A 24,110-nucleotide genomic window follows, 5' to 3' on the forward strand; every position below is an offset into this window, starting at 1 on the left:
CCCCACCTATCTCCTCCATTTGTCAAAACTCCCCGGCTGCCGCTTTCCCATCGCCTTTCCTAGCTCCGCAGCGGAGGGAATTCCCTCCAGAGTTTGGTCCTTGCCCAGGTGCCGTGGCACTGGTGACGCAGGCGCGGTGGGTGTGTGAGGGCGCAGGTGTGTTTCCAGGAAGCCAGCCTGGATATGGTCCCCTTTCGGGATGACACCTTGGGCTAACGGGAAGTCTGGGTGGGGGCAGTCACCCCCCATCTGTCCAGAATTTTGTTGAGGCGCCCCAACTCCCCTCACGCGGTTAACACGCAGGAATAGAAAGGACCATGTGATATGAAAAGGACTTGATTTGGGTAAAGTACTTGAAAAGTTTCTTAGGAGAAAGCTATACATACATTCTCGCAAGTATTATTCATAGTGTTTATGGATACATGTTGGTGCAGCGGGCTCAGACGTACACACGTGTTTCGGCATGCAGATCCATTACATCCCAGAGATACATAACTGCACGGGCAGGGATAGGAGTACCTGGGTCTGCACGTTGACAAAGTTTTGTTGTTGAGCCGTTTCCCAAGGAGGTGAGATTTACAGGTGTTTGCAAGTAACGCCCGGGTCTGAGAGGTGTGAGTCCTGCAGTGTGCGTTTCTGCTGCTGTTGGTGAGAGAGCTGCGAGAGCTCCCGAGTGGGTTGAGGATCCCCACCACACCGGCTGGTGTTTCTGTGCACCGACCAGCAGCTACCCGCAGCTCCCACTTGGCCTGTGCTTTTCACATAGTTCCCATGAGGCAACGCTTGTGCTGTAAATAAATTAAAATTTCTAAAGCACTCTCCACGTTGCTGAAACGACTTTGCTTCTTAATCCTCATGCTGTCTTTGTGGTGTTGTTATCCTTCCCACTTTTACATGATGAGATGGTAATTATAATGAAGTGGTCTCATTTGCAAAATGGAGTAAGCTGTTTGAAGACTCGCAGGAACTTAATGATTTAAGTTATGGAAGGTGTTAGTATTGAATCCATGATGTGAATCAGTATTAAAAACCTGTTTAAAATTAACAAGTGGTAGAATCAGGTGGATAATAATGAAGACATTTAGATATTTATTTTACACGTTGAGGAATTGATAATTTTATGGTAGGTTCTCTAAAATTACAAATGGCTTATGGTGCTATCTCTCTCTCTTTTTAATAGAAGTGAAAAAACCCATAATGATTGTTTAATCATATCATCAAATTATATTGCATTACTTTTTCTTCAGCCACCCTTGCTTTATGGAATTTAAAAGTTCATGGGAGAGAAATGACTAAAATACAGTTAGAGACTGACATTTTATCCTGTGTTTATCCTGTGAATTTCTGGGTAGGAAACAGAGATAAGCCTGGGAATGTGGATGGAATTACTGGGTGACTGACTAGGAGAGAGGTTGGGGAAGGTTGAGCAGGATGGTGGCGCAGACTGGCAAATGGCCATTAGAGGCACGTCTTCCCAGAGAGAGGCGGGACTGGTCCTTTTTACTCCTAGTCTGCTCATTTGAATCACCTGGGGAGCTTTTAAAACTCCCTGCTTTCAAAGACGAAATAGGAATCTCTGCCTGTGGGACCCCAGCATCAGTACTTTTGGGCATCCCAGGCGATTCGGGTGTGAAGCTGAGGTTGAGAACCTGTGGCCTAAATGAAGACCCAGAGACAAGAACAAGAAGCAGCATGAGTGTAGGAAGATTGAGGTTACCTGACAAAGTGTGGGCGTGCAGGGCTGCTTATTGTTCCACCCGATTAACAAAGATTTAAATTAAATTTCTATATAATTAATTATTTACAAGTGTAATTAATTATATGTAGATATTTAATATAACCCACTGGTGGTGTTTTGGAAAACACGAGTGTTTGGTGGGATAGAGCAGCATTTAAATGACCTTAAAACCAGTGTCTGTCATGCATTTACATTTAATTGAGGTGGGGGAGCAGAGATTTTTTAAGTTTTGGGTATTTTGAACCAACCTTGATGATAGGATAGAATGGTTAGAGTGTTTCCTTTCTTCTCATAACTTTTAAGAAAAATAATCATAGGAAAATATTTTAATGAATGCTCTTTTAAAATTATGATTCTTTATAGTTCTAAAGGTGGGTTTGAAGTCTAGAATTACAAAAATACTTATTTATCTTGGCTATATTATTTTTAAAATGATTTTATTTATTTTTTTAGAGAGGGGAAGGGAGGGAGAAAGAGAAACATCAAAGTGTGGTTGTGTCTTACGCTCCTCCACTGGGGACCTGGCCCACAACCCAGGCAGGGGCCCTGACTGGGAATTGAACCCATGACCTTTTGATTTGCATGTTGGCACTCAACCACTGAGTCATACCAGCCAGGGCTATCTTGACTGTATTAAATTGACATATGTAGTTTATTTAGATAGTTACAAGTGGAATAATGAAATTTACTCCACAATAAAGTTAAGTTGCAATTGGAATTATAAATTGCTGCTTTAAAAAACCTAGCAATTTAGTTTTTGCTAGATCATGTGAATGGACAAACAGAAGATAGCTTTATCATTAGTGTAAAACAACAGTTATGATTTCTGATTTAAGGTACTTTTTGAGTATCAAGAAGATAATAATTTACATTGATTTTAGTACCAGTTTTGTTGTTATTACGTTCTAAGCTTGATGAGAAATGGATTATACCTTTTTTATGCAGTATATTCCTAATACTAAACACAGTGGCCGACATGGATTGGATAATCGCATATTTCTTTCTTGACTGACTGTACATATTTCATTTAATCTACATAAAACCCAAGGACATGGAGATATAGGTAAAGAAGTTCTTAAATGTAAATTCACAGCATTAAACACTTTAATTAGAAAGATCCCAAAAGACCTAAGTTTCTACCTGAAACTAGAAAAGAAGAGCCAGTTGAACCCAAAGTAGAAGGAAAGAAGAGAGTTGTAAAGATAGCAGAAGTTAGTGAGGTAGAAAACAGAAACAACAGAGAAAAACTAATGAAACAAAAAGCTGAGTCTTTGAAAAAAATTAATAAAATTGATCAAGCATCAAGCCAGAATGATCGAGGGGAAAAAGAGAGGATATACAAATTTCCAGTTTTAGGATTGAGAGAACATCACTATAGATCCTATAGACATGAAAAAATATTATGAAAAGTTTTATGCCAGTAAATGCTGCAATGAACAAATTCCTTAAAAGGTAGACTACCAAAACTCACTCAAATAACTTGAATAACTTTCTCTATTAAGGTAATTGAATTTGTATTGTAAAAATCTTCCATAATGCAAATTTAAGATACCAGAAGGCTTTACTGGTAAGCTCTGCCATACATTTAAGGAGGAAATGTTGCCAACTCCACTCAGACGATTTCAGAAAATAGAATGAACCACATCCCAACTCATTCCATGAGGCCAACATTGCCCTTATGCCAAAACCTGATTAAAACATTAAAAAAAAGGATAGAAAGAAAAGAAAACACTATAGACCAAACTATGCTCCTTGTGGTCATAGATATAAAAATTCTTAAATCCTAGCAAATCAAATTCAACAATATAGCAAATAGGTAGTACATCATGACCTAATTGGGTTTATAACCAGGACCAGAAGGTTGATTTAACATTAAAAAATGAATTAGTGCCCTGGCTGGCGTAACTCAGCGGATTGAGCACAGGCTGGGAACCAAAGTGTCCCAGGTTCGATTCCCAGCCAGGGTACTTTCCTGGGTTGCAGGCCATAACCCCCCAGCAACCGCACACTGATGTTTCTCTCTCTCTTTCTCTCTCTCTCCCTCCCTTCCCTCCCTAAAAATAAAGAAATAAAATCTTAAAAAAATGAATTAGTGTAATTCTTTATATTAACAGAATAAAAATGGAGATTCATATGATCTGAATAAATAATATTTAAAATGATCTATTAAAAATCAATTAATTGGACTTTACCAAAATTAAAAATTATTGCTTTTCAAAAGCCACTCAAAAGATGAAAACACAAGCCACAGACTAGGAGAAAATATTTACAGCATGTAAATCAGACAAAGGAGTTAATACTGATATGTAAAAGAACTCCGTGTGTGTGTGTGTGTGTGTGTGTGTGCTGAAAAACTTTAATTCTTTTTATACCAATTCTGACATTTTACTGAGCTGGCCCCCCAAAAAACCAAGAAAAAATGAGGTGCACTAAAGTAGGAGGTTCCCTCATTAGCTTGTAGAGCAGCATGTGCTTTCCAGAGTGAGCGCAAGGCCGTTCTCATAGTCCAAGACTGACAACTCTTATGTCATCATGGAGTTTGTTCCTGTTTTCTGTGAAGGCCCTCTCGCTGTGGGAATAGTCCCACACTACTATATTTGCTAGCCAGTTCCCTTTGACACGTTTCCCTCGAAACTCACACTGGGGCCCACTCCCTTAGAGCCTCCTGAAAACGCAGGCATTCTCTCCGGCCAAAGCCCCGTCCCATAGCAGGCAGTCTCATAGCCGTCCAGCAGGGTAGCCATGAGGGCCTTGCACACACCCTTGAAAGGAGTACTAGTGTTTCAAAGATACACAGCAGGTAGGGGTGAAAATTCTTGCCCACTATGGAACAGGGATGTGGCCTTTAGCATGAAATGGGATCTCAGAGGCACGGATGGCATCCAGAGCTTTTGTCCTATATGACTAGTTATAGCAATTCTGATTTCCCTGGGTCTCCAGCTGTAGCAGGTTTGCATCGTTATCCTCAAGGAGTTGAAGTTCATACTTGGTATCCTGAACCCTGGATAGTAGAATATCAGTCTCTTCTTTTAAGTCCTTGGTGGCATTGTGTCCCACAGGGACATGAGGTCCCCTTTGGGATTTCATTGCAAAGCGCACGATTTGCCTCTTCACAAAGGTAAAGAACAACGCAAACACTGGGCTCCTACAGGCCAGCACCAGCACGACATTCACCCCTGACAGACAGTTGCTGCTGGGCGACATGGCCTCCCCACCCCATGCAGAACTGCTCTGGCTTACCCTGCTGCCCTGCCTCCTCAGCCCGGGCTCTTTCGAGGCCAAGGCACCTGGGTCCCCTGAAGCTCCTGGGCCATTTCCTTTTGGGGAAAGACCAAGGCTCACCTGGCCACACAATGTGGCAGATGAGGGGCAAAAGAACTCCTACAACTCAATAATAATCAGGAAAAATACCCAATTTAAAAATGACCCAAAGATTTGATTAGGACCATCATTGACAAATAACACTTAAAAGATGCTCAAAATCATTAGTTGTCAAGAAAATACATATTAAGATCAAAACCAACCGTAAAGGCTAAACTTGAAAAGACTGACCCTACCAAATGCTGGTGAGGGAATGGAGCAACTGGACCTCTCACACATTAGTGTGAGCAATATAAAATGGTATAGTCATGTTGAAAAATGGTTTGGCAGTTTCTTAAAAATGTTACACGTATAGCTACCATATGAGCCAGCTACTCTTTAAGTGTTTACCAAGAGAAGTGAAAGCGTTTATACAAAGAAAGGTGCATGAATGTTCATAGCAGCTTCATTTGTAATAGCCCCCAAACTGGGGACAACTCAAATGTCAGTGCACAGATGAGCATTTAAACAAATTGTATATCCATACAATGGATTGCTAATTAATAAAAAGTGATGAGCTATTGATACATGCAAAAATGCTGATGGATTGCAAAATAATTATGGTCACCAAAAGATGCCAAAGGAGTATACACTGTATTTGTGGGCAATTCCAGAAAGTGCAAACTAGTTTGTGGCGGCAGGAAGCACATTGTCGGGTGTCTGGGAATGGGAGGATGGGCTGGACTGCAAAGGAGGCATGAGGAGACTTCTGAGGCATAAGAGAAGATCCGTTGTTTTGATTGCGGAGATCATTACAGTTATATACATACGTCCCAGCTCACCACACAGTTCACTTTTAAGTGTGTACATGTTATTAGATAACAGTTGTACCTCAATAAAGTTGTGTGTGTGGAAACTGTAATTATTATCCCTCTTTTACAAAAAAGATGTTAAATAAATGAACTAGATTTTAGCCAATGTTGGCTTAAAAGCTACATTGTCTTTTCAGTGCGGATAATATTTATCCAAGTAGGAGCATAAAAAATAACAAATTAATTAAAGATAGTTTCTAATTTTTTGGACACAGTGTTGTTTCCAAATTCTCCCTGTCAGTTTTTTTTTCTGTTTATTCTAGAACTTGTTTATTTTGCATAATTTCTTGGACATCTGAAAACTGAAACTGTGTCTACATTATTGATAAAACCTTATTTCCATCTTTCATATATTTGCTCGAGATTTGCTTGGCTTTACAAATGGGGACCAGCATCTAATACTTAATGCAGAGCATGGGGATATGGGGGAAGGCGGGAGGAGCTGGAGGCTGCGTCATGGAAAGACCTTGGCACCCCCTCAGGAAGGAAGGACCTGCTTGGCGGAATCCCAGGCCGTTTTCCTGGTTCAGCCCTCTTGAAGACATTCTGTTCCCTGCAGCTCTGGAGGGCTGCTTTCTCGCAGCTTCTCAGCGAGGTACCTGTTTGGTAGTCTTGTCAGGTGAAGCAGCCAGGGTACCACTGGGCGATCTTTGATTGTCTTTCCACTTGATTACTGAATCCAGGTGCATAAATTTATAGCATCAAAATTATTCTGGATTCATTATCTAGTGGTTCATTCGCTTTTGCGCTTTGTAGTGGTTATTTATTCTCACAATTATTTTTCTCTGAGTTAACTGGTGAGGCGTGTCTAGCACTGACGGATGAAGTCAGTGTTGAGGGGAAGAACATATTTTAGCATCTCCAGGGAGGTTTATTCCAATGGACATGAATTGTATTGGATATGTTATATCATTCGAGTTTCATTGTAAGAATTTTGCTGCAGTGGGGGCTGGCTGCTTCTTATCATGCAGGCTGTGGCCCAAATGTTTCCCCTCAGAGAGCATTTTTCTGACCGAATTATTATCTTGCCTCCCTTCATTGCACTCACCACTCTCTGAGATCTGTCTGCGTATTGTACCTTTTACCTTTAGAATAGGACCCCCACCTCTTTTAGCCACTGTTCTAACTCCAGCACCTTGAGCTATGTCTGGTACATAGTAGGCACTTAATATTTGTTGAAATAATAATTTTTTTAAATATTATTTTTGCATCAGTAAAGTATAAGTGCTTTGGGAACACCTTTCTTGAAACATTTTATTTGTCTTCCTAAAAGAAATAAATAAAAGTATGTGGGGAGTGACCTATTATTACAATTGTTGCAGTGTCCTCCTTTTAAATCAGTCAGTGATACACCAATGTGCTTGAAAGACTGGACCAGATTTTGTGCCTTTTGAACACAGTAATGGATTGAAAACTCTGTGTGTGGGAAACTGCTTGCTCTTGTTTTATCTTAAAAGACTATGGTTTTTAAAGCTGTCAATATATTGTAACTTTGTTCACTAGTAATTTGTCAGCCCGACATGCTCAATTTGGGGCAGAAGCAAGAAAAAAGCATTAAAAGGTTGTATGCTTCCACCTCAGATTGCTAATGAAGTTGGTGGGCAGGGTGTGACTCATCTTCTGCAGCTCTGCACAGTTGTGATAGTTCACAGGTGTTTGGAAGGGTGACTGGTTATGACAGTCACAGTACAGTGCACTTTTATGAGGTGGGCAGCATGTACTTAGGTTGAGAGAGGTGCCTTGGATTTTCTGTAGTCTCTTTTCTATTTTATAAAACAATCTGCTAGATCAGGTTCTCCTTCTGTGTTGACTGCTTAGCTCTATTTTATTACAAGACGGTAACAATGGGGCCTGAGTGGAAACTCAGTACCAGTCCCCTCTTTTTCGCTCTCATCAGTGCTGTGTCAGATCTTTCTCAGGGGCCAAGCTGAGTCATTCCTTTGCTGAAAACCCTTCAGTGGTTCCCCGCTGCTTCAGATAAAGCACAACTCTTTAAAACCGTGCAGAACGTTCCCCATGATCCGGCCCTTGATTTTCAGTGGAGCCTTCTCCCAGCCCACCCTCTGTGCTCCAGGCACCATGACCATCTTTCAGTTCCTCAGGGCTCACCTGCTGGTTCCTACCTGTGATCTAGGTCTCATTGCAGACATCACTGACCCAGAAATCTTCCCCTGACATGTCGTCTGGGCTTGGTTCTCCTCCCTGCGTTCCCTCAGCATCCTGAGATCTCCATGGTCCACCCTACCCCACCTCCTGAAAGAATGAATGCATGAATGGATTGGGCTGTCATGGAAGTGTGTGACACTGGTCAGAGGGAGTTCAGGATGTAATCGTGTGGGTGATGGGCTGATTCATCATCCCCTTAGCTCCTGGGATAGCTACTCTAATAGACCATGACATGTTTCTGTAGAAATGCCAAGCCCTAGGTGAGTGTTCACCCACCACTGAGCTTGTCCTATATACTGAGCACTGTGCTCTACCCTGGAGAGGCAAGTGGACAAGACAGACATGATCCCTTCCTTCATAGACCTTGTAGTTCCAAGGGGGAGCTAGACTGGGGGGAAAACAGTAACCAGGAAATTGTAGAACAGAAGTAAGTACCAAGATGCTGCGAAGCCCCTGGTTTGAGGAGATCAGAGACTTTTTCCTGGAGGGAAAGTAACTGATTTTTAGAGCCCCAGTGTAGGTAGCCACAGGCCTGTTTTATTTAAATGACTGTGAAAAATCATTTCTTAAAAAAAGAAAAGGGGCTTCTGATAATGCTTTTCCAGAGAGACATCACAGTTGCCCCTTTGAAAGGTAAAGGTTCCTGGCCCATGAGAATGTGTCCAGCTTTGGAAAGTTTGGGAGGGGACTGAGTTGCCATGCCTGCAAACAGATGGCCTGAAAGAACATTTGACTCCCAAAGGCAGAAGGCAGTCACATCGCATACCCTAAGCTTTGTGCCCTGTTCGAACTATCACATACCCTAAGCTTTGTACAGATAATAAAAGAATTGCAGATACTGAAGCAGGAGGATCACCTAGTTCAGAGCAACCAAAGCTCCTGACAACTCTTAGGCCTGTGGTCCGCCTGCAGATGTAATCATTGGGCAGAGATGTTTCTAACACTCAGTCTGAAGGCATTTAGTTCTTAGAGGTGCTTCAGTTTGCCACAAACCCCACCACTCCCTGTTACAAACCATTCCTCTGGATGCATTCCATGCTTGGGAGGTTTTGAGTTTTTTACACCTACTGTACCTCCAGCCTTGGTTTTTGGGACGTGAGAATTAGAGCCACAGCTGAAGCAGTACTGTTGCCTTAGCTCATGTGATCTGTGACAGATGGACACACACACACTTAACATCTACAGTCGGGGGTGTCCAACCTTTTTGTGCCTCTCTGCCACACCGGAAGGAGAGGAGTTGTTTTGGGCCACATATTAAATACATTGCGACATGTAATCACAAAAAAACCTCATAATGTTTTAAGTGAATATACGATTTTGCGTTGGGTCGCATTCACAGCCATCCTGGGCTGCATGTTGGACATTCCTGACCACAAACATATGTAAATACACTTACTTAGATTTATTTATATGTATTTATTAATTTATAAATGCATTAAATTAGATGTATATTTATTGAGATATTTACATACCTACAATTTTAGAGGAAGCTGGCTTATTAGTAAATATTTGGGGAATTGGCTGCAAATTACTATTGTATTATGTACTAATTAAAAAAATCTCTCTTCGTCTTCCATGATACAACTTCTAGCAATATGTAAGTGCTGTGCTATAGTGAGAGTGATGGGAGGGGGTTCAAGGTGTGGCTTTGCCACCTGTCAGCTGTGACCTGAGGCAAGCCTCCCCTTGTCAGGGTCTCAGTTTCCTGGTTTATATAATGAGGGGGTTACACTGGAGTATCTCAAGGGACCTTCCAACTCTGAAGCCTCGTCCTCCATGTACTAGTCAATTACATCCTTCTCTTTTCAAATAATTGGTTTGGTTTTGAGTAGTCAAAATGAATTGTATCTTATCAAAGTTAGTAACTAGTAAGAGTTAAATTGCTCTATATCTAAATTGCTCTGACTTAGAGAGGACTTAGTTCATGTTTAAACGACTTAGCATTGATAGTGCTGTTGATGTTATTTCCTTGGCTTAGAATCAGACCGAAGGAATTACAGTGGGTCCTCATTTTAAACCATGTATATCTCTTGATTTATGCTAATGGGCTCCTTGTTCTGTGGGATGGTTGGTTGTAAGTCATGTCCCTTCTAGCTAATGTGAGAGAGAGATGGAGAATCTCACTGTTTGAGCTTTTGCTGGAAGCATTCTCACTAGCATGGTAATTAATGGTCTGTAGTCACTCAGTGTCTGTAGCCACCAGTTTATATATCTACCCTAGGTGATGACAAATACTATACATCACCTGTAGGACAGACATTTTAATTAGATGGAGGAATGAGCCTAAGGGTATTGGCCATCTGGTGTTTAAGTGCTATGCTGAAGAATTTTATGTATGGGAAATTTTTGTTGAGAGTCATGGTACTATGCAGGGAGGTTTATGAAGATTGTTATGTCAGTGTATTTCTGTGGCACCAGTAAGTTATAGTGATTGTCAAAGCACAGGACTTTTTAGTAGAAAGACCACTTAAGACAAGACTCACTAGTAGTGCTTTTATGATGTGCTGCCTTCTAGAAAGTTCCTTTGATTTTATATAACTTTTATCCTTGTATACTTTTGACCTTACAGGGACACAAAGATGTTTAGTTTGTGCTCATGGTAAAAACACAAATTAAGAAAATCGCCAGAGGATAGAACCATGGCCACCATGAGCCCCTCATAATTACATTATTAAACTAAATCTTATGGTGACAGGGTGGGTATGTTCTAGCTCCAGCCCCTGTTCTCCAAGTGCTTAATCCCAAACCACAAAGCTACTCCTTCATTTGTAAGTCATGTTTGCCCCTTGTACTTGCATAGTACTGTTCCTACATCTTTCTTTCTTATTTTTAAAGACTTTCTTTATTTATTTTTAGAGAGAGAGGAAGGGAGGGAGAAAGAGAGGGAATGAAATATGAATGTGTGGTTGCCTCTTGCATGCCCCCTTCTGGGGTCCTGGCCCGTAACCCAGGCATGTGCCCCGATTGAGAATTAAACCAGTGACCCTTTGGTTCGCAGGCCCACACTCAATCCACTGAGCTACACCAGCCAGGGCCCCACATCTTTCTTGTAGTGCTGAAATATGATGCCCTGCCCCTGTCCTCACACCGGACTTTGGTGTTCTTGTCTGTGATGTCAGAGGGCTGCAGAGCCTAAGCTCTGGGGCCCCTTCTGGTATCCAAGTATCCGAGTTCTGTGGTTGTAGTTTTGGTTCCTTTGGCTAATGGAAATTCTGCTCCCTCCTGAAATATCTTCTGGCTCACTGATGCTCAGGTTTGTCCTTGGCTCCAAATTAGTTTTGGAAGACTACATAAAGGTCACAAATACATTAGCATAATTCCCTAAACAGAATGCATTTATTAATCTGTGAACTGGGGACCTCTTAAGTGCTTTATGTTTTCATTGTTCTATCATAGTACAGAAGAGTCAAGAACAGATTCAGCAGAAGCAGTGCTTTTGAAAATATTTTTGAGTCCTCCTGGACCCTATTAGTGACGATGAAAGCTATGGATGCTCTTTCTAGAAAAGTGCACATTATGTGCGTGTTGACAATATGCTGGGAACAGTGTCACCGACTGAGTGGTTCCTGAGGCCTGGCATGAACACAGGGCCCCAGGTTAAGAAACCCCAATGGGAAGGTTTCAAAAATAAGGCTTTTACTAATTTCCAATTCCTAGTGCATGGTTCTAATACTTCCCTCTGTATTTGAGGACATTCTTACTTCAGCTAGTTATGGAAGACAACCAATAAAAATGAGGAGCTATAAATTTTATAGAAAAAGATGTGCTTTAAAAAATGTCTTCTCACTTCTCTCTCCTGGTGAATTATGCCAGTTGATGACCCATTTTGGGACCTATTTGGTTTTGTTATTTAGGTATTTTCAAAGCCTCTATATTTGAAGGGGTTTTTTTTGTTGTTGAGGTTTGCAGTAGATGAAAAGTTAAAAAGAAAAACCAAAAAACTAGGACAGTGTGAGTGACCTTGGCTTGATAGCTTTTGTTCATATAAACTTTCCCCTGTGAAAAGAGATAGGATTTATCCATATACTTAAAACGTTTGAGCTGTGCTGAGCATTGTGGTGAACAACTGTGTTAGTCCAAGACAAAATGATGGAATCAGTGATGCTGGTCTGCTCCTCTTGCCCTGTGACCCCTGGTCTCCTATGGCCTGGGTCTCTCTGGCCCAGTAAGATTTTCTGATCTTCTCTGAAGTTCCAGCTCACCTTACCAATACCTTGGAAAACAACTTGAGATGCTAAAAATTGAGCTAATGGAGGTCGTCCACAGCACAACCCCCTAGCCTGTTAGAGGTGAAGCTAGAATCTAGCCTCTGGACCCCAGTCCAGTATTCTGTCTAACTACATGCCTGCTGTGTGCCTGGCTCCATTCTAGGTGTTACAGACAGGGCAAGGGCACACAACACCGGGAATCATGGGTCCCACAGAGCTTCTACCCTATCATGCAGAAGTAGCTAATAAGCAAGCAAACAGGTTATTATGAGAATAACAGATGGTGGTTAGGGGCTAAGTGGAGAATTAAAACAGGGTGATGTGATAGAGTGTGACAAGGTGGATGCTTTACCTAGAGTGGACAGAGAGGGACTCACAGAGAGGGTGACATTTCAGCTGAGACCTGAGAAACAAGTAGCCACCAGCCATGTGAAGGTTAGAGAAAGAGCATCCTCAGCAGAGGGAACAGCTGAGGCAAAGGTCTGGTGATGGGAGCAAGTTTAACATGTGGAGAAACAAACAGAAGTGTTGGAAAGAGGGTAGACGTGTTTGTTAGCCATTTCAGTGTATCACCCCAGCTCTGCTGCAATAAGTGAGACCCTTCATCTCCGACTGTTTTCTCCTCCAGAAAATGGTGCTCCTGTTAGTACCTCATGGGATTGCAGTGAATATTAGATCGAATACATTAAACATGACCAGCACAAAATAGGCCCTCCAGAAATGGAGGTAGCTTGGGTTACTTTTAATCTCACAAGGAAATTAATATTTTGACAAGGGCCTTCTGAAAATAATCATATTGGTCAAAGAAAGACATGCAGAAGGTTGCATCTTAGACAATGGGGGTGGTGACGTGAAAGCTTCCTGGGGATAAGGTAGGGGATAGCCTTGCTGATGTCCCTCGAATGAAATAGAAGCATCTGTTTACGCTCTACCCACTTCAGCACCGTGTTTTCTAAAGAGAGAACAGAGGAAAGGAAACAAAGACCCTGAAGTTTATTGGAGATTTTTGAATTTTTAAATGATATATTTGTTTTCTGTAGACTCATAAGTATTAGTGGAAAGTTTTAATATTTAGAGGGATAATTATAATAATAGGGCCTCAAAGTGTTTCTTTTTTCTTTTTTTACAAAATTATGAATTTATGGATGAGAATTAACAAACATGGTGCCAATAATCATAAAGGAGATAAAACCTCACAAATTATGAATGACTAGATAGAGTTGATTCTTGCTTACTACTGAAAGCTCATTTACTTTATGGACTATAATTTTGTGAATTAATTCTGGATAAGTTTGCATATTTTGAACAATTTTGAATAATGTTTATTTTGGCATCTCCCTGATTTCCAGAATATTTCTGACTTCCTCTTCAATATCCATTTGTCTGTGTTTTATGTAAAAAGACACATTGGCATTTGCCTAAGCCATGTGAATCAGAATGCAGAATCTACAATTACAGAGTAATAGCAGACAAATACAGGCTTTGAAGAATACTTATTGGCAAACTACCATAATTATCAGTGTATCATAATGTGGGTAGGTGTCAGCCAGACTGGGGTTCAACTGTGGGTCTGCCTCCTATTAGCAGAGGTCATTTGACTTCTGCAGGCCCCAGCTCTCTCACCATAAGGTAGTACCCATTTCACAGGGCCATGTGAGGACACAGCGAGGGGTTATGTAAACTGTCCCTCACCGTGCGTGACCCATACCAGTGCAGGGAAATCATCATCATTGGCCCCACCATCGTCGGTCTACCCCAGGGCTTAAAGATGAAGTTATGGGCCCATCCTTTTCCTGAAATGAACTTGGGAAACAATAAGACACTTACTGACATAAAATTTTAGGGTTTTTAATTGTAGAGAATTTAGAGTTTAGAGTTTTTCAAATATTAGAAATGTTTTTAAGGCATTTTGAGTTCAGGCTTCTTGTTTTTGCTTTTTACTTAAGATTCTGGGGTGTAAATCACTGGGTAAGTCAATAGGATGGCTACTGGAGGAAGAGGAGAGGTCTCCTTACCCTGGAATCATCAGGATTTAGGGTAAATTCTATGCACATGTCCACTCTGGTCTTGCAAGGAATATGTGGAAATAAAGCTGGAATTACTATGGCTACAGTGTTGGCCAAAATTAGTTTGTAGAAAACCTTGAAGCTGAGTCTTGGTCTGCTCATATGATATTGGGCAGGTTCTGAGTTAGTGTGAATAACAGACCAGAAAGAAGTGAAGTTACAATATGTACTTGCAAAGGGCTTCAAAGAGTCCATCTTTTAGTTGCACTTTTATTGAGTTTTAGTCATTTTTATGCAGTTAAGAGAAATGGTAATTAGCCTCTTTCCATTGGTATTAAAAGATGTTTCCTTGATGTAAGTTTGAACATCTAATCACTGAATGTGAATTATTGTTATGCTTACAAAGAGAAAAACTAAAGTTTTAAAAGTTCATTATTTGAACTTGTAGAGTTATGGATAAACTCAGGGGCACCAACAATTTTGATTTGGTTTGCAGAAAATATGAAGTTTCCCCTTCTATATTGACTTATCTTGAAATTGGTTACTTCTAATTTTATCTGTTGACTGGGTACTCATTCTGGGTTCTAGATCTTTCACAGTTGTCAAGTCAGAGGTTTTCTGAAGTGTACACATTTAGTTTCTCAGAACAAAACTTGCATGTGCTCTATAGCAAAGCCCAGCTGTGTCTGTCTCACCGTTCACCGCAGCTTTGGCTTGGGTCTCACAGAAGCCTTGCTCAGCTCTTTTGGCTATTCGGAGAGTATATCTTTGCGTCTCCCTGCTGGGCCCCCTCACTTTCTTGTCATGCACATCCTGTACCTGTGCTGTTGGTTGCATTGATCTGCTGGGGTACCGGTGTGGCGACAGTCTGGCGGGGAATGAGAATGAGTTCGTGGGTGTCTGTCCTCCTCTCAGCCTGACCTGCTGCTTTGAGCTCACTGTGCCAGCACCGGGGGGCCCTCAGCCTGCCCCAGCCCCTGGAAAAGTGGTAGGGATCCAGGAAACATCTGTAGAATGAAGAAATTCCTCATCGTTCTCATGTCTTAAGTCTGATTCAGGATTCGGACACTGTCATCATTTTTGCTAAAAGATGTTTTCCTTTATAAAATTTGTATTTCGGATATAGACATTAATGAATACCTTGCGCACACAGGTTTGCATGTGTGCATGTGAGTTAATAGCAGCTTCAGGAGTAGCTTAGAGAGAATGTATATGCTAGAGTGATTTTTATCCCCTTGATTATTTAAATAAGTGTAAAAGATATGTGAAAGGACTGTTTGAATCCCAAATAAGATGTAACCTTTTGTTTAGGCGATCAGAGGTGGTTTTCAAAATGGGGAAAACGGAGAGACTTGCATCTTCTGGCGCACCAGAGGTCAGGAGTAGATAACGACACTCTGCCCTTGGTAAGAACAGGATACCAGCAGCGAGGGGCATAAGCTTGATCATAGTTTAACTGTGATTGTGAAGTAAGAGTTGGCATTTGAGTGTATTTTTTCTTAAAATATTCTGTTCTGGGGGGAAAAAAACAAAACAAGTGATTCCTGAAGTTGCCTCATTAGGACTCCGGTGTGCATTTTTCTCTCTGAACTGAATTTCTAGTGGCTCATTATCGACTTCTGCTGTAGTTTGGTCCTATTGAACTTGTGTATGTAGAATTTTGTTTCAAAGCAGGTAAAAAGAATGATGCTGAAAAATTGTTCTCGTCAAGATATTAAATGTCTCTCCATTAATATTATTTCCATTTCTATCTTACAGTCACAGTAGCCTAGTGACAGCCTTCTTCAATGAAGCTTACATTAAACAAAAAAAGAAACAGAGAATTGGAAATAAAAATAAAGGTCTCACCTCCCTTCAACCCATTCCTGCTCTAACACACTACTCCCTGCCCCTCTTACTCTTAGCAGGACCCAAACTTCCTTACTTGTTTTCTACTTGGGCCATTATTTGGAAGAGCTGAGATTAGAATCAGAGTTGTAATTGGGGAGAACTTGTTTGCTTCCTGGCACTCAAATTATACTCTGTAGGCAAGCGCACCAGTCTTCCAGGAAAACAGAAGCTGACAGGTAGGAATGAACTTCCTGCTCCTACCTGTGGCAGATCCTGCAGGCAGTCTTCTGATAAGAGGAACTGCCAGTGCAGGCCCGTCCTCCACCTTCAGGTCCCCTCTGTGTCCCCCCTGGGTCAGGGTCCCCTTTCTCGTACCTTCAGCCTCTCCCTTCCTTCAGACACCTTCCCTTGAGAAACATCTGTAAACGCAGAGGGCCCAACTCCACTGAACAAGCCACCTGCCCCTTTCTTGGCCTTGCTTGCTTCCCTTTTGAGGGAAACTCAGTGTCCCCCCTTCCTTCTCAGACACTTCCCCAAAGAGCTGTCTGCGTCTGCCCTCCCCTCCACCTTCATTCTTCCTCCCAGTACAAGCTGGCGTGGGCATCTCTCACTGCGTGAATACTGCTCTGCAAAGTCCGGGAATGACCACATAGTCATGTCACTTATTTGTCTTGTTGGCGTTTACATTCACTTTGAGACAGTTTCTGCCCTGCTTTGTTATTTCTTTAGCAACCTTCTGAGATTTTTTTTTTTAACCTCATCCACTAATCTCCTTAAATATTGGTGTTTCCTGGGCTTTTGTCCTTAACTTGTCTCTCTCACTCCAGATGCCTCATCTCTTTTCCTGTTTTTTTTTTTTTTTTTAATTTCTATCTTTATTTTATTTTAATTGTTGTTCAAGTACAGTTTTCTGTCTTTTCCTGTTGTAACCATACAGGGGTTTCAAACTCATTTTCATCAGCCTCACAGTTGCCTTCAAAGGGCCGAATGTAATTTGAGGACTGTATAGATTAACTCCTTAACAGTCAAGCAAGAGCTTGGTGCTGCTGCTGGGTAAAAACAAGGTGCCGGGCCAGATAAAACAAGGTGGAGGGCCAAATTCGGTCCGTGGGCCTTGTGTTTGGCACCTGTGATGTAGCACTTACGCTAAGGACTTCCAAAGCTCTGTCTCCCACCTTTGTCCCTGAGCCTCGTTCTTCCTTTTAGGACCTGGGCAGGCTCAGGGCAGAGGGCTTTAGACTCCATCTCCTTCAATACTCACAACAGCCTGTGAGGGGTGAGCAGCTGCCACAGCACCTGCGTCTCCTACCTGAGCAAATTGTAGCTTAGGGAGGTCCAAGAACATGTCCAAGTAGTCTGTCCAGCAAACACGTCTTACATGCTTGCTGGACAGACTACTTGGATGTCCTTCAGCCATCTCCAAGTCAACATTCCATAATTAAATATTCCATCTCCTCTGCTCATTTTCTCAGTCAAAATGAGTCTTACCATCGTCTGGTCACCTAGGCATCACTGTGGACTTTCCTCTCTCCTTACACCTCTCCCCCATTTTGAGTCCTACTGAATTGGCTTGCAGAATCCTTACTGAGTCAGTTTTTTCCATCAGCATCACACTTGTTCAGGCCCTTATCATATAAATGGATTATTACAATAGCCTTGGAACTGGTCTTACTCCCTCAAACCACCCTCTACAGAGTGGCCTGGATGAACTGTCTAAAATTCAACCCTCCCCTTCCTCCTTCTAGAAATCTTTCAAAGGCTTTCCATCACCTGTAGAGGTCAGGCTCTTTGAGAAGATTCTCAGGAGTCTTGCCCTTGCCTACCTTCCCCATTTCATCTGTCACTTCTCCTTGTCTCAGTTCATGATCTGGGTACCAATGAGCAAAAACAGTTCTTGCTTCTGCTCATGCCTACTTGCCTTCATTTTCAGAACCTATTGGGGGAGGAGAGCAAGCAGTCCTTTGTACAAAAGACTTGCTGTTAACATTAGAAAATACAGGGGTGAAGGAAGTTATAGAGCACGGCTATGTCACTCTCCATGCGACCAGAAACAGGCCTGAGTATGCACATGAGCATGCCCACACACTTCCGCGTGTCAGCTCACAGTGCTTGCTGAGCACCTGCTATAACCAGAGACTGTGTTAGGTGCAAAGCTGAAGGAGCTCACCCTGTAGTGCAGGAGATGGCACAAACCAACTCTTTCATCATAGGGGAGAATAGAATTGAAGTGTGTGCAGGTTGGTAGGATTGTGAGCCTGGGGAATTTAGGGAGGACATCCTGGAGGAGCTGATATTCAAGTTCAGGCCTCAGGAGAAGTCAGTATTAACCAGGTTTACTGTGCCACAAACTCCTTTCCCTGTTTTCCTTTTGAGGATTTGTATTTTCTTCCGTGGAATTTTACCCATATGGGTCATTTTACAGAAGGATAACAACACTTAAGTACCTTTTGTAAGCAAACTGTGCCTGGTTCATACCATTGGCAGGAACTTGCTTTATGAAGGCAAAGAAATTTTATTGGTCTCTGTTTATTCCTCGTGCATGGGTAGGTGCTGAATAAATGGTTGAGCTGGATGCCTTGAGGTGAGGGGTGAGAAGGGGTTTTTCTCTCTTCCCCAGAGGTGGTAAAAGTCAGTGTGATAGTTGGTCTCATGTGGGGGTGGCCCTGTGAGGTTCTAAGGCCAGTGCCCTGCCTCTGTAGTGTAACTGGGCTATCTCATGGGAGGGGCAGAGCCTAGTCTAGATGCTCAACTCTGTTCTGAACACAAGTACCAAACTCATTTGCAGGTGAAGGGAGTGCCCTTTTAAAGGCTATACTAGTAATTAAATTCAAGCAGAGGGATGGTGAAGGTGGAGCTAACTTATTTATTAGCATATAATTTGAGCAACCTAACTCACATAAATGTAGATTACTGTGGTTGTCCTTTCCTAACTGCAGAAGAGCTTTGGAGAGATGCCCTTGATTATGAGTTTGTCAATGAGCAGCTGCTTGAAGATCTCCAAATAGCAGATTTTTATCTCCATAGATGTAGAGTTCACAATCATCTTGGTTTGGACTCCAAGTGATCCGCCCAGACCCCTGTTCCGTAAGGCTTCGTCACTGCCTACCATGGTGTGAAGCCTTTGTTTTCTCAGAGGCCCATTTCCACCAGAAGACTCATGCACAGTAAGTGTTTCCACAGGAACTGCCCTTTGCCAGTGTCATTGTTGTGGCTGAATGGCAGAGCCCACAGGGCGGAGGTGCTTTAGCTCTCATTGAACATGCAACAGATCTTTCCATCACTCACTGCAAACTTTCCAGAGTGTTCTGGTCCACCATGGAGTCTTCAAACCAGTTTTACTGATTACCACATGAGAGCTAGTAATGAGATGTCTTGAATCCCTTGAAGACTAGCATCCAGGAGGGCTGTTTAGTGTTCACCCCTGCCAGCTAACATTAGACAGTTCCACATAGAAGTTGCTGGCAAGATATGAGCACTGGGTGGAAGCACTGTTAAGATAGCCAGAGAAGCTTATCTCTGACTGAAACAATTTTGTCCCTCTCAGCTTCTCCGTGGATCAGCAGATATTGTTCCAAATGAATTACGTGTTTCACTGATTCTTCTCACATGGGCTTCTTGCTTTTACTTATTTTCTGAGTGTTTACAGGGTGGCCTGGAATAGTCAACTGTCAACTAGACTTCATGTTACTACCTGGTTGTCATCTGTGGTGGAACAGTTGCCAAAGAGATCTAGTTATTTGGGTTGATAAATAAAAGGAACAGCTTGGAGGGTAGTGTCCTGTCTGGAGAAATGTTTACTATACCTTCAAATAAGAAATGAATGAATCTTAAATGATTATGATTCTAAGTGATGGCCCCAAGTGAGAGATTTTCCAAAAGAAAAACAGTGACCAGCTTGTTGAAAAATAAGACGCTGGATTGGCTAGAGGAAGACTTACGTGTTCAGACCCACTGCTCTCTCTTATAAAAGTATGAAAAGACTAGACTATAAGGAACAGAAGGCCTTTGGTTTTATTGGTGAGATATTTATTTGTTCTGAAGCTCTGAGGGAATAAGGACTAGACAATGCAGGGCAGAATGACAGGTTTCTTTTGATTTTTTTTTTTAATCCTCACCTGAGGACATGCTTATTGATTTTAGAGAGGAGGGAAGGGAGGGAGAGAGAGAAGGAGACAAACATCGATGTGAGAGAGGAACATCTATCAATTGCCTCTGTATGCACCCCAACAACGGGACTGAATCCACAACCTAAGCATATGCCCTGACTGGGAATCGAACCCACAACCTTCCAGCTTACAGGACGATGCTCCAACCAACTAGACTTTTATCTTAAATGTAGAACTTTTTATCTAATGGGCCAAGCAAGACTTGGCCTTTTTTTTTTTTGTAATCAAGCAATATTTTGAGTAGTATTCATTGTGTAACCACACGTGACACACTGTGAAAGTATAAAAATTCGTTTAAAAATATTTATGAGTGTGAAGATGTTTAAATGAGTTTTATCCATAGCTTTGTTAGGCTGAGATGAGTGGAATTATATTCAGCACCAGGAAACTGGTCTGGGTCACTGAGAACAGGTGTTTTCTAGGTTCCTGTATTCTGTGTGAAAGCACAGCCTGACTCTTTGGCTTGCTCCCGGGTTCAGGATCCTGACAGTCAGTTCTTCAATGTGAGTCTTCTATCCCCACAACCCCATCACCTTTATGCTGGGCCAGGCCTGTATTTTGTAACAGTGGCTCTTTGGGACAGTGACTTCCTCCTTCCAGTGCTCTCCTGTCACCATCCTGAAATAATGTCATTGTACCTTTGGGACTCCATGAAGCTTGTCATTTGAGGCACACAGCTCACCTGTGGGCTTGGGAAAGAAGAGGTGTGGCCTTGGTCCAGGCGGTTGATGAACCAGGTGATCTCTGGAAGCTCCCCCAGCTTTGGGAATTCTGATGTCATTCACATCTGCTGAGACTGCAGCTTGGATGCGGAAGAAGAAAGAAAGAAACATGAGAAACTCAGCTCTCTGAACCCGTGAGAAGTGGGGCAGTAGTCGGGTGAGAGGGTGCCTGGCATTTCCCAGCCACATCAGTACAGAAATGTCGTGTGATGTAAATGAAGGCAGGTGAAGGGCCCCTAGTGTGTCAGGTGCCCCTATGAAAATAGCTGTCATGTGACAGGTATAGCATGCTGCAAGCTGGGATTTTGTAACACATTTAACCCTTTTTTTTTTCATTTTTGTGGATCTGTTCAATGAAGTGCTTAATGTTCGTAAGTAACTTAGTTGAGAGAAAAGGAGCTGGTGGAGAGTGCCAGATGGCTGCTGTGTGACCAGACCTGTCCCTTTTCAGGCCTGCACAGCCAGCTGTGGGGCAACCAAACAGCCAGCTGCAGGTATAGCTGGGCAGCACCTGGGCCTATAATCAGCAGGTTTGCTTATGAATGCGATGGGCGGAGTGGTCACTGGCAGGTCTGCTCTGATGAAAGAACTGACCCTGCTGATCTTTGCTTTGGGGACTCTGTGTGTGTGACTTCTGGAAGTTCTTCTCATGGCCTACCTGTGTCACCTTCTGTTTTCACCACACCCACATTGCCAGCTCCCTAAAACTTAAGGAATCTTACAGATCATCAAAGACAAAAGGTTTTGTTTTTTTTTTTAATCCTCACCCAAGGGCATTTTTTCTCCATTGCTTTTAAAGAGAGAGGAAGGGAGAGAGAAGCATCGATTGGTTGCCTCCTATACATGCCTGGACCAGGGATCATATGTGTGCCTGGACCGGGGATCGACTCTGCAGCCTAGGAAAGAGCCCTGGCTGGGAATTGAACCTGCAGCCTTTTGGTTGTGGGACACTGCTCCAACTAACTGAACCACACCAGCCAGGGCACAAGTTTTCTTTTTTTCCTTTTTAAAGTCCCATTGACTGCCTCAAACTCCCAATTGAGAGATGGAGGCCGGACGCTAATTGCTCCTGAAGTGTCCCACTTCTCATGGTAGTATTTCAGTTTCTACTGGAGGGAATGACCTTCTCAGGCCTGCTAAGGGCTCATGTCTGTTTATGTCACAAGAGCAGACTGCATATTCATTCCCCCTCAGTTCCCTTTTCTAGTAGATTTCCTCACAAATATTTTCCTCTTTCCACTATTTTTAGGGTAGCAGGTCCTAAGATATTCACGTATAGATGACCTCTCCTCTCAAACACCTTTCTAGTGAGCACATTTATGGAGGACAGTCTCTCACTGGGGTCTTCTGTCACTTGTGGTCCCTTTGGAGCTAGCATAAGTAGGGTGGTTTTAAATCTTTTGTACGAGTCTCCACTCGATACTTACGATCCCCACACTAGGCAGGTTTTTAGATCCTCAAGGGGCCTGCATTCAGTGTCTGCCCTGCCGTGGCCTCTGGTTAACAGTGACGGCTACATCAGAGTAGGGTGACATTTGTATTCTTTCCCCACCCCTAGACAAAAACTTTCAATATTGGTATCTGGAGACCAGATTGACAGAGCCTCAAGGAATAATTTGGCGGTGGTGGAAATCAAGTGCGTGCTATGCATGTTGAAGAGAACAAATGATCCTCCGCCATGAATTTCAACTTGTTCCTTCTAGCATGGCTCTGCTGCAGCATCCAGAGGCAGCAGAGAACCGGTGAATGGAGTAGGGTCAGGGTGGGGTAATGCATAACAATAGTAGGTGACTCAAAAAGGGTTATTTAGATGTCAGGTTGAGTGCTTTACGTGCATTAACTCATTCAATCCTCTGAATACCTTTGAGATGGACAGATTCTCTTATTATCTCCTCTTTATGAGGTGACTGAGGCCCAGAAAGGGGAAGAAGATACTTGCCCTAGGTAAGTGGTGGGTTGGATAGCAGTTAGGTGGCAGTATACTTGCTTTATTTTAGGTGACTAGTAGGCAAAATGAAAATCTTGGAGATGAACTCCTGTGTATTTGACTTTTAAGGGTATAGGTTTCTTAATTCTTTGGGGAAGGAAGCACAACCAACTGAGCCATGCCAGTCAGGGCTCGGTTTCTTAATTCTTGATAAGTACTAATTGTTGAAGAGTTTATAGAGAGCCCTGGTTTAGGAGGGACATCTTCCCTGTGCTTTGTGTGCTTCTGCAGCAGGTGACAGGTCCTCAAATAGCACTGTGCTTTCCTGAGATGGCATGCCCGTCCTAGCATCAATGGTCACATAGCCCCTGTTTGATTGGCCGTCTCTGGGATTTACCTGCCCTCAAATGCTGAGTTGCCCTATTTATATATTTCTGCTACTTTCAACTTTATGCTTAGTAGAACCATGAATGACTAGGTAAAGTCATAATTCAGTTTATCAGGACAAAGATAGTGCATTAAGCGTTAGACACACTCTACAAAGAGTAACTTGAGGTAGTCAGTGGAATTTCCAGTGCTTAAGCCTGTAGTCTATACCAACAGCCTTTTTTCCTGTTTTGAGAGATTTAAAAATTAACCATTACTTTGCCAATAGGTTCACTACTTTATTGGAGCAATTACTATGTGTCTGGAGTTATGTTAGACATGGGACATGCAGAAATAAAAAGATTCTCTGTCCTCAGGGAGAATATGTAGGGAGGGGAAACAGATACATAAGTACTTTTAGGGACCACAGATTTTATTTTCTGTGTCTGGCATGGCCTTGATGCAGAACTCTGTAGAGAAATAAAAGTTTCATGAGCAAAGCAAGTACGAGCAAACATTTTTCTCACTTTCTTTTCTGCTGTCTCATATTTCTTCCAGTCCCTCTGAAGCTGGGGGTGAGAGGTGAGGGCTGTGGGGAGAGGAAGCAATGATGGGCAGTATTTCTAAAACTTGGGTGGCATTTTGGTGAAAACTCGGGAGGCACTCGAATGGCTGCTTATCTAAGGCAGATTGGTTTGTGCCAAGTTAAAGGAGGGAATACTGATTAATTACTTTCAAAAACACAATTACCTTTTATTTAATTGTTTTTTTGGATTCATGGGGATGGGTGTTGTGATTTAGAGCGATCC

At 42.4% G+C, this 24,110-nt stretch overlaps 1 protein-coding gene, 1 long non-coding RNA gene and 1 pseudogene across 2 annotated transcripts in view; 2 read left to right on the forward strand and 1 right to left on the reverse strand.

Annotated features, from left to right (window-relative positions):
* The window catches only part of PRKCH (protein kinase C eta), a 203,140-nt gene that overhangs the window by 810 nt on the left and 178,220 nt on the right, over positions 1-24,110 (forward strand).
* On the forward strand, positions 618-23,078 carry LOC118497115. Its single transcript, XR_004899665.1, has 3 exons — positions 618-628; positions 7,636-7,645; positions 22,735-23,078. It is a non-coding gene; the product is annotated as an uncharacterized LOC118497115 (long non-coding RNA).
* On the reverse strand, positions 4,374-5,113 carry LOC114492436 (annotated as a pseudogene).

Source organism: Phyllostomus discolor, chromosome 1 (genome assembly GCF_004126475.2).
Source record: "Phyllostomus discolor isolate MPI-MPIP mPhyDis1 chromosome 1, mPhyDis1.pri.v3, whole genome shotgun sequence".
Taxonomy (NCBI): Eukaryota; Metazoa; Chordata; class Mammalia; order Chiroptera; family Phyllostomidae; genus Phyllostomus; species Phyllostomus discolor.